Genomic DNA, 10,382 nt, shown 5'->3' on the forward strand with positions numbered 1-10,382 from the left:
ATACCGGTAGACAAAGGGAATTGCATACGGGATTTGTTGAATCCCTGACATCGTGGTTCATCCCATGATATCATCGTGGAACATGTGGGAGCCAACATGGCTATCTGATAACCCTCAAGTATAGGGGATCGCAATAGTTTTCGAGGGTAGAGTATTCAACCCATATTTGTTGGTTCGCACAAGGGAAAGCGAAAGAATATTCTCAAGTATTAGCAGCTGAGTTTGTCAAATTCAACCACACCTGAAAGATTAGTGTGTGCAAGCAAAGTATCAGTAGCAAAGTAGTATGATAGCAACGATGCGAGAAACAATCTGTTGACGGTAGATATTCCTAACTGTTGTATTAATGGCGCCAGTAAATAGCACGTGGACGGGGAACTATTCTTCCCAGCAATGGCTCCAGAAAAGTCTTGCAACAGGTAACAACAAAGTAGCAAGGAACAACAGTAGCGGCAGCAGCAAAGTAACAAGTAACAGCAGTAGCAACAGTAGCAGCAAAGTGGCCCAATCCCTTTTGTAGCAAGGGACAAGCCTAGGCAAAGTAACGTAGCAAGGACCAGTAGTAAAAGACTTGTAGGTAGTGGACAGTTTCAGATCTATAATCATGGCACTCAGGCCCTAGTGACAGGCATTAAGCATAGCCAAGTAGTAGCAACATCAATCTAGAACATAATGGATACTAGGGATCAATCCCCGTCAAGAACTAACTCGATTACATGATAGATCTCATGCAACTCATCACCGTCCAACAAGCCTACGATGAGATTACTCACGAACGATGAAGAGCATCATGGAATTGTCGATGGAGGAAGGTTGATGATGACGATGGCGACGATTTCCCCTCTCCGGAGCCCGGAACGGACTCCAGATCTGCCCTCCAGATAAAGAACAGGATGTGGCATCGCCTCCGTATCGTAAAACGCGATGGAACCTTCTCTCTGATTTTTTTTCTAGGCGAGACGGAAGATATAAAGCTGAGTTTGGGGATGGTGGAGCCATGTGGGCCCCACAAGCCCTCACAGCACAGCTAGGGGGTTGGCCGCGGCCTGTGGGCTTGTGGCCTACTGGTCCACCTCCTCCGGTGGATCTTTCCGCAGGTATTTTTCTTTTATTCCAGAAACAATCTCCGTAAATATTCAGGACATTCTGAGAACTTCTATTTCTGCACAAAAACAACACCATGCCAATTGTGCTCGAAACAACGTTAGTCCGGGTTAGTTCCATTCAAATCATGCAAGTTAGAGTCCAAAACAAGGGCAAAAGAGTTCGAAAAAGTAGATACGACGGAGACGTATCAGTATCCACACCCCGCTGTTGGTTATTGACTGGAGAGGTGTCTCGGTCATGTCTGCATGGTTCCCGAACCCATAGGGTCTACACACTTCAGGTTCAATGACGCTAGAGTTGTAATGGGAATAGTATGTGGTTACCGAAGGTTGTTCGGAGTCCCGGATGAGATCCCAGACGTCACGAGGAGCTCTCGAATGGTCTGGAGGTAAAGATTCATATATAGGAAATGGATATTTGACCGCCAGAAATGTTTCGGGGATCATCGGTATTGTACAGGGACCACCGGAATGGTTCCGGGGCTCCACAGGGAAGGGCCACGTGGGCCGAAAGTGGATGGCAACGAGCCCCTATATGGGCTGGTGCGCCACCCAGCAAGGCCCAAGGCACCTAGGGCAGCAAACCCTAGGGTGTGGTGGCTGCCTTGGGTGGCAAGCCACCCCCTAGGGCACCGCCCCCTCCTCCTCTTGGCCACCACACCACCTAGGAGAAACCCTAGGGTGGCCGACCCTCCTCTTCCTCCCTCTTATATATAGTGGACGGTTTGGGAGGGCTGCACACACCTGTAACAGCACCTCTTGGTGCAGCCCTACCTCAACTTCTCCTCTCTCCTTGATGGATCAAGGTGAAGGAGACGTCACAGGGCTGCACATGTGTTGAACGCGGAGGCGCCATTGTTCGGTGCTTATATCGGAATCTTCCGTGATCTGAATCGCTACGAGTACGACTCCATCTACCGCGTTCATAGTAACGCTTCCTCTTAGCGATCTTCAAAGGTATGAAGATGCTCTACAACCTCTCTTGTTGCTGGTTTCTCCTAGATAGATATTGGTATGACGTAGGAATTTTTTTGAATTACTACTACGTTACCCAACATCACTTGTTTCCTACAACTCCTACAACCTATTTGATTCACCATATGAGGGGGTTCAGAAACTGCTTCATGGCTAAAGGCCCCAAGGTATCACACCCCGAGTATCTTGATTTTAATAGTGATGAGGATGACTTGTTAGGATAAGATGACTTGCTCTTTGATAAAAGTAGTGATTGCAATGAAAATGGACTTGCTAGTTATCATGCTAGTCAAGAGAAATTGAGTGATGATGATAAGAAGGAAATTGAACGACTAACTCAAGAATTAAAAACTCTTAAGTTAGCTCATGAGACTACTCTAGAACATCATAGAGAGATTGCAAGAACCCATGAGAAGCTACGTTTTGAGAAGTTCAATTTGGAGCAAGAACATGAGTTCCTAATAACGATCAATGATGATCTTCGAAAGAAGAGTTCTTCTTATCTAGCCAAACGATTACTCTTCTCTAATTTTGTTCCACAAGTTAAACCTAGGAACACTAGTAACAAAGGCAAGAAAGTTTCTTCGTCTACTAACAACAATGCTAAAGCTAAATCCAATAACGATGTTGCTAGTAGCTCTATTTATTCCACTAATAATTCTCTTAGCCAAGTTACAGTTGAGAAACAAAACAATTTATTGAAAGGGATTATAGAGAGAGGTGTCTTCAAGAGTCTTTTCGGGAGTAAGCAATTTGAGGAAAATGTTTGCAAGCTAGGAGGACATCAGAGGAAGCAAGGTGTTGGCTACTTCAACGTCAATGGAGATGACTAGGAAGAAGGTCCATACCCCATTCCTAGGTTTGTTCCCCAAGAGGATAAGTATGATGCTACTCCTCCCGAAGGAACAAGCTCACAAGATGGCCTTCTACCACAAGACCACAAGGGCAAGGGAAAGCTAAAAAATGACATTGACCTATTTGAAGAAGAACCCCAAGCCAAGGTCAAGTGGATTCCCAAAGATACTACTAGCTCTACCTAAACTAGTGCTACCACAACTCCAAGGATTCCCATCAATTTGATGTGGATCCCCAAGAGGAAGAACTGGAAAGTTCTTGAGGGGTGACTCCGCCAAAGAAATTCACTCTTTTTCATTTTGGCAAGAACTATATGCAATCAACCTCAATCATATGCATAAGATCAAGGAGCCACACATTCCCTAAATGGTAAGAAAGGAACAAGGTAATTAATGCATCTTTGGACATCATCCCATGTGTGTTTCACTCCATGTCAATAGATATTCTTGCATATGTTCCTTTTGCTTTCGGACAAACCCATGTAGGTGAGAAGAGTAAGAAACAACAAGGATTGCTCCCAACTCAAGATGATCTTCATCAACTTTGAGCATCCACCACTACTTCACCTACTTGAAGTCTTCTACGACAAAACCCAAGGTTAGCTTATCCCTCTTAGGGGGATGTCATATCAAGGGGGAGATTTACTCTAAATCTTGAGTATAAGCATCTCCTAAGGATATGAACACATTAATGCTTATGTAAAAGTGGTAACCCCACTTGTGCTTAACGATGAGTATGACCTATGATCAAGTATTCTTACTTGGCTCCTAAGTCAATATACTTATATATAGATGTCTTTGTCATCGCCCAAGTGCTTGATAGCTGCTAGGGTCTTTGTGCATGTTCACCATGATTTATTTATCATTCTTATTGTTTTAGCATGTTGGTCTGCATGTCTTTGCTCATTCAAGGACATCCAATAGTTGTTATTTGGCTCTTGATTTATCTTTTGCCAATTGGATGGACAAGAATTCCTAGGACCCTTCTCTATCTATCTATGCTATGTCATCTCAACTTCTATCCATGCTTCATCACCAAACTTGAAAAAGCACTTGTCGGTCCCTCTGTGTGAAGGTGCACTCAGACTTCCGTATCGTCACAGGCTGCCTTCCAAAACCTCTGTGAAAATCTCGATGACACCAACTTCACAAACTCGGTTCCATCAAATTTCCAAAGTTGATCTGGTTTAGAATCTCGGAACCACCAAAATCACAAACTCGGTTACACCGAGTTTCCCTGTCAACTGATAGTAGAGGAACATGGTGACACCGATTTCATAATCTCGATGACATCAACAACGGAAGGGTATAGATTCCAGCAGACCGGATCTTTGAATTCAGATCATCAAAACCTTTTTGCCTCAAGCCCTAAACTACCCCCTGGACCCCTGACCGTCTCCCTTGACTCCCATGCGTCTTCGCCGCTGGGAATCGCCACCATCGATGGATTCTTCACCACTGTCGCCGTCGTAGCCGGACCATTGCCGAGTTAGGGTACACATCCGCCTTTCTCTTGCGCTCCCTGATCTATCTCATGTGCATTAGAAATTTTATCCGCAAGCCATAGTGTGCAAACCTCTCCATCCACCAGAAGTTCCTGTAGATTAGCGAACGAGAAATTTTTAGGTTCAACCATCCGCAGAAACCATCTCGGTTCCACCGAGTGGCAAAACTTGGTTCCACCGATTTGACTCTAGGGTTACTGATAATGGACCGAGTTGTCATTTTTGGTGCCACCGAAAGTGATGGCGAAGTTTTTGTAAAGGATTTCATTAGTCTGGGTGACTCCGAAAATTCAAACTTGGTGCTACCGAAATGTGATCTGCAGAAACCTAAAAGTAAGGATTTCTTTGTTCAAATTTTCGAAAACATCTGAATTTTTTGATGCTCAACCCTTCTATCTTTCCTATATCTACTTCACAGGTTTTGCTGTTTGCTGCTGAGTTTCTGCTTGTGTGCCAAGGTGTGTGGATCAGAAGATAGTCAGAATGCTTTCAAAGAAACAAGCATTGATATGGATTCAGGCACTAGTCTAGAGAAGTCTGACTCTGACCCTGGATCCTACAACTCCCATGGCTTGCCCAAGGCAGCCAACAGGCAGAGGTAGAAACTGAATTCCGATGAAGAAGACTCAGACTTTGTGTCGGAGGAAACTTCAACTCCTCCTAAAGCTCCTAAGAAGACTATCATGAAAGAATACGCTAAACCTGTTGATCTTAGAGCACCTGAATCTGCAAGGCAGACCACAACACTTTCCACTGACAAACTGGCCAAGAAGGCTGGTGTGAAGAGACCGAGGAAGCGGATAGTACATGTTGTTGGGAGACAAACTTCCATGTATGAGGACCGTGTAGAATATGCCGATGAATATGAGATCCCAGCTCCTCCTAAGAATAAGAAGCTCATGGGTGAAGCCATGAAATCTGCTCCTAAGCCTCTTGCCAAGGCAAAGAATGTTGTGGTTCATAGAATGACTACAAAGGATATTCCTGCAGCTGCCAAGGAGAAAGGCCCTACTTCTAGTGCCCCTGCCGCAGAGGAGGAAGAATATGAGAATGCACCTATTCTCATAAAGCTCCCACCAACCCTGCCAGTACATAATGCTGCTCACCGAGTAGCAGAAGATATGAGGAAGAGGAAATATGCAGGTTTGAGGAAATGAAGAGCTGTTGACCCATATGCTGCCAGAAGAAGAACTGCTGTTGATCCAAGGTATCACACCAAGGAACAACAAGATTGTTTGCAGATTGTCCCGTTTGACAAGAGTCCAACTGTCACCGATATGAGATATGTTGACTGGGAATATATAAAGGAAAATGAAAATTTCTTTCCCCATGTCCAATTTATTTTTAGGCTAGTGGACATTGAAGACTTTGTTGGAAAATAGATGACCCATGGAATGATGAGCTGATCATGCAATTTTACTCAACTTTTCACCTCTATGGAGATGGTTCTTTGGTGTGGATGACTCATGGCCACAAATATCAGTCTACGATTGATGAGTGGGCCACTATGATTGGTGCCCCCAAGTAGAAAGAGAGTGATGTGGATGTGTATTCTAAAGCGATTATGAGCCACAATACCATGGAAAATATGTACAAGCCAATTCCTCACGATTGTTTGGCTAGTCACAAGATGGGCCGAGTATACTTTTTGCAAGTAGGGATACCCACTACCAACACCATTCTAAGACACACTGATGACTGTGATCTGCTCTGGGTTTTCCGTGAAGAGGAACGTGTTATCGCAGCACAATGTGGGTAAGTATTTCCCTTAGTTATGAAACCAAGATTTATCGAACCAATAGGGATACCAATCCTCAACCATCTTCAACAACTGCACACAAAGAAACAAACAACTTGCACCCAATGCGGGCAAGAGGGTTGTCAACCCCCTTGATCTCGTTATTTGCAAGCAAATGAGGTGTGTAGATAATTATTGGTAATTGTAAATTGCAAAATAAAAAAACACAAATAATGGCAGCAAGGTAATAGTAGCATTTGTTAATATATAAGCGAATTGACCCGGGGCCATAGTGTTCCCTAGTGGAATCTCTCGTGGCAAAGGCATATGGTGGTTACACAAAATACTGTTCGGCAATTGATAGAACAACAAATAATTAGGTGATTTTCACGGCAATGATCATGTGTATATAGGTATCACGTCCATAAGCAAATAGGCCGACCCCTGCTTGCACCTATTACTATTACTCCACTTCAAGAGCGCTTCTATGCTTGCCTCTCTACGTATTAAGTAAAAACTGAGTAATGCTTGGAGAACAATGACATGATGTAGACAAAGTAAAATCAATCAATATATGAATAAACCCCATCATTTTATCCTTAGTAGCAGCAACAAAAAGACACATCTTGTCCCCTTCGGTCACTGGGATATAGAAATTCGTCAGGTTGAACCTACCACAATGCACCACTCCTAGTGAAGAAATATTAATCTAGTTGGCCAAACTTTATCAATACACCGGAGAGCATTGCGAAGCTATGATGATGATGCAATGAAGAATCATAATAATCAGAGGTGACTCAAATACTTTTCGTGAATAATCTGAACATAAACCCACAATTTATCGGATCCTAACAAACACAGCATACATAGTGATTACATCGGATAGATCAAAGCGAAGATGCGATGAACATGGTATTGAAGATAATAAGAGAGAGATTTCCATCTAGGTACTGCCTACGAACCCGTAGGTCAATAGTGAACTACTCACACATCATGGTGAGGACAACAAGGTTGATGTAGATGCCCTCCATGATTGATCTCCCCTCCGGCAAATCGCCAGAACAGAGGTTTAGATGGCCTCCCTGCGAAACTGAGACTTGCGGCGATGGAAAAAGTGTTTTGGGAGTGCTCTTAGGATTTTCGGTATATTTGTGAATTTAAAGGCCAGAGAGGGACGTCGGGAGGCATCTGATGACCCACAAGCATATGAGATCGCAGCAGTTTTCGAGGGTAGAGTATTTAACCCAAATTTGTTGGTTCGCCAAGGAAGAAGCGAAAGAATATTCTCAAGTATTGGCAGCTGAGTTTGTCAGATTCAACCACACCTGAAAGATTAGTGTCTGCAAGCAAAGTATCAATAGCAAAGTAGTATGATAGCAACGGTGCCAGAAACGATATGTTGACGACAGACTATTCCTAACTATTGTATCAATGGCGCCAGTAGGTTGCACGTGGACGAGTAACTATTCTTCCCCGACAACAGTGCCGGAAAAGATCTTGCAACAAGTAACAGCGAACTAGAAAGTAACAGCAGTAGCAGCAGCAGCAGAGTACCCGCAGTAGCAACAGTAGTAGCAAAGTGGCCCAATCCCTTTTGTAGCAAGGGACAAGCCTAGACAAAGTAACGTAGCAAGGACCAGTTGTAAAATACTCGTAGGCAGTGGATCGGTGATGGATGAGTATGACGGATGTGATTCATCATGTAACAACTATAACACGGAGAGATATGTAACTAGGTCCCGTTCGTCAACCTAATGTAGGCATGTATTCCATATGTAGTCATACGTGCTTAGGGAAAAGAACTTGCATGACATCCCTCCCGTGGCAGCATGGTCCTAATGGAAACTACGGGATATTAAGGTTCTCCTTTTAATAAAGAACCGGACCAATGCATTAACACGCGGTGAATACATGAACTCCTCATACTATGGTCATCTTCGGGAGTGGTTCCGGCTATTGTCACTCCGGGGTTGCCAGGTCATAACACATAGTAGGTGACTACAACTTGCAAGATAGAATCTAAAAGACACATATATTGGCGACAACAAAATAGGTTCAGATCTGAAATCATGGCACTCGGTCCCTAGTGACGAGCATTAAGCATAGCCAAGTAGTAGCAACATCAATCTAGAACATAGTGGATATTAGGGATCAATCCCCGTCAAGAACTAACTCAATTACATGATAGATCTCATGCAACTCATCACCGTCTAGCAAGCCTACGATGAGAGTAATCACGAACGGTGAAGAGCATCATGGAATTGTCGATGGAGAAAGGTTGATGATGACGATGGCGATAATTTCCCCTCTCCGAGCCCGAAACGGACTCCAGATCTGCCCTCGAGATGAAGAACAGGATGTGGCGGCGCCTCCGTATCACAAAACGCGATGAAACCTTCTCTTTGATTTTTTTCCCGGTGAGACGGAAGATATAGAGTTGATTTTGGGGGCGGTGGAGCCACGTGGGCCCCACAAGCCCTCACGGAGCGGCCAGGGGGGTGGCCGCGGCCTATGGGCTTGTGGCCCACTGGTCCACCTCCTCCGGTGGATCTTTGCGCATGTATTTTTCTTTTATTCCAGAAAAAATCTCCATAAATTTTCAGGATGTTCCGAGAACTTTTATTTCCGCACAAAAACAACACCATGGCAATTCTGCTGAAAACAGCATTAGTCTAGGTTAGTTCCATTCAAATCATGCAAGTTAGAGTCCAAAACAAGGGCGAAAGAGTTCGAAAATGTAGATACGACGGAGACGTATCAACTCCCCCAAGCTTAAAGCCTTGCTTGTCCTCAAGCAACTCAGTTGACAAGACGAACTCTATTTGATCTTGTTGTTGCAACTATGTCTAACTCACAACCAGAATTTCAGCAACATCACAAGCAAACCACATAAACAGATGACATCGAGGTCTCACGGTAAACTCATCTCAATGGCATAATCAACTTGCGAGCAAATAATAATAAGTCTCAGACGTCAACACTTCAATCAAAACAACATGAAGCAGTACGAATAGATGGTATCTCGCTAGCTCTTTCTAAGACCGCAGAACATAAATGCAGAGCACCTTAAAAGACCAAGGGCTGACTAAACATTGTAATTCAAGGCAATGAAGATCCAGTCATAGTCACACTCAACACAGTTAAAAGAAAAGCAAAAAAATGACAGAGGTGCTCTCTAATTGGTGATTTTGTAAGAGGAGGATGACTCTATAGGAACATAAATAGACATGCCCTTCGTAGAGGGAAGCATTTATTTGGAGAGGTGCCAGAGCTCAAGCTTTTAAAATAGAGATAATAATTTTGGGTGGCATGCTTTCATTGTCAACGCAATGACTAAGAGTTCTCAACATCTTCCACGCTACACAAGCTATAGGTGGTTCCCAAACAGAAAAGTAAAGTTTTGACTCCCCCACCACCAATCAATGACACTCCACGGCTAGCCGAATCCTCGGGTACCGTCCAAACCAACATCAATCCTGGGGGAGTTTTGTTTGGAATTATCTTTTCGATTTGAGCATGGAACTGGGAATTCCAATTACCGGCCCCTTTCTCGTGAATGATAGTGAATAAACATAGATCGAGGATAACACGCCTAGCATGGAAGATACCAATAGCCCCCTGTCACCACATGAGCGGTTCGGGCATGCAAAACAGATTATTTCTTGAATATTTAGAGAGTGGCACATGCAAATTTACTTGGAACGGCAGGTAGATACCACACATAGGTAGGTATGGTGGACTCATATGGAACAACTTTGGGTTTATGGAGGTGGATGCACAAGCAGTATTCCCGCTTAGTACAAGTGAAGGCTAGCAAAAGACTGGGAAGCGACCAACTAGAGAGCGACAACAGTTGAAAGTGCGTTATATCAACTAGAGGGGGGTGAATAGGAGATTTTTAGAATTTAATCACAGAGGAAATTCCTTTTGAGGAAATTCCTCACTGATGACTAACTTACAGCGGAAACAACAAAGGATCAGGAGTGCAAAGTATCACTACAACAGTTTTTCAGGATGAAGAATATGAAAACAGTTTGCACAGTATGGAGGCACGCAGAAAACAGATGAGGATTAACTCACGTGAAGAATTTAGGTTTGAGGAATTTCAGAGAAAGTCTTCAACAAATTCTTCAAACAGTGACAGTGAAAATCATCAACACACAATCTGAGGAATATAAAGAGTTGAGGAAATAGAAACTGTTTC

Source organism: Hordeum vulgare, chromosome 3H (assembly GCF_904849725.1).
Source record: "Hordeum vulgare subsp. vulgare chromosome 3H, MorexV3_pseudomolecules_assembly, whole genome shotgun sequence".
NCBI lineage: Eukaryota > Viridiplantae > Streptophyta > Magnoliopsida > Poales > Poaceae > Hordeum > Hordeum vulgare.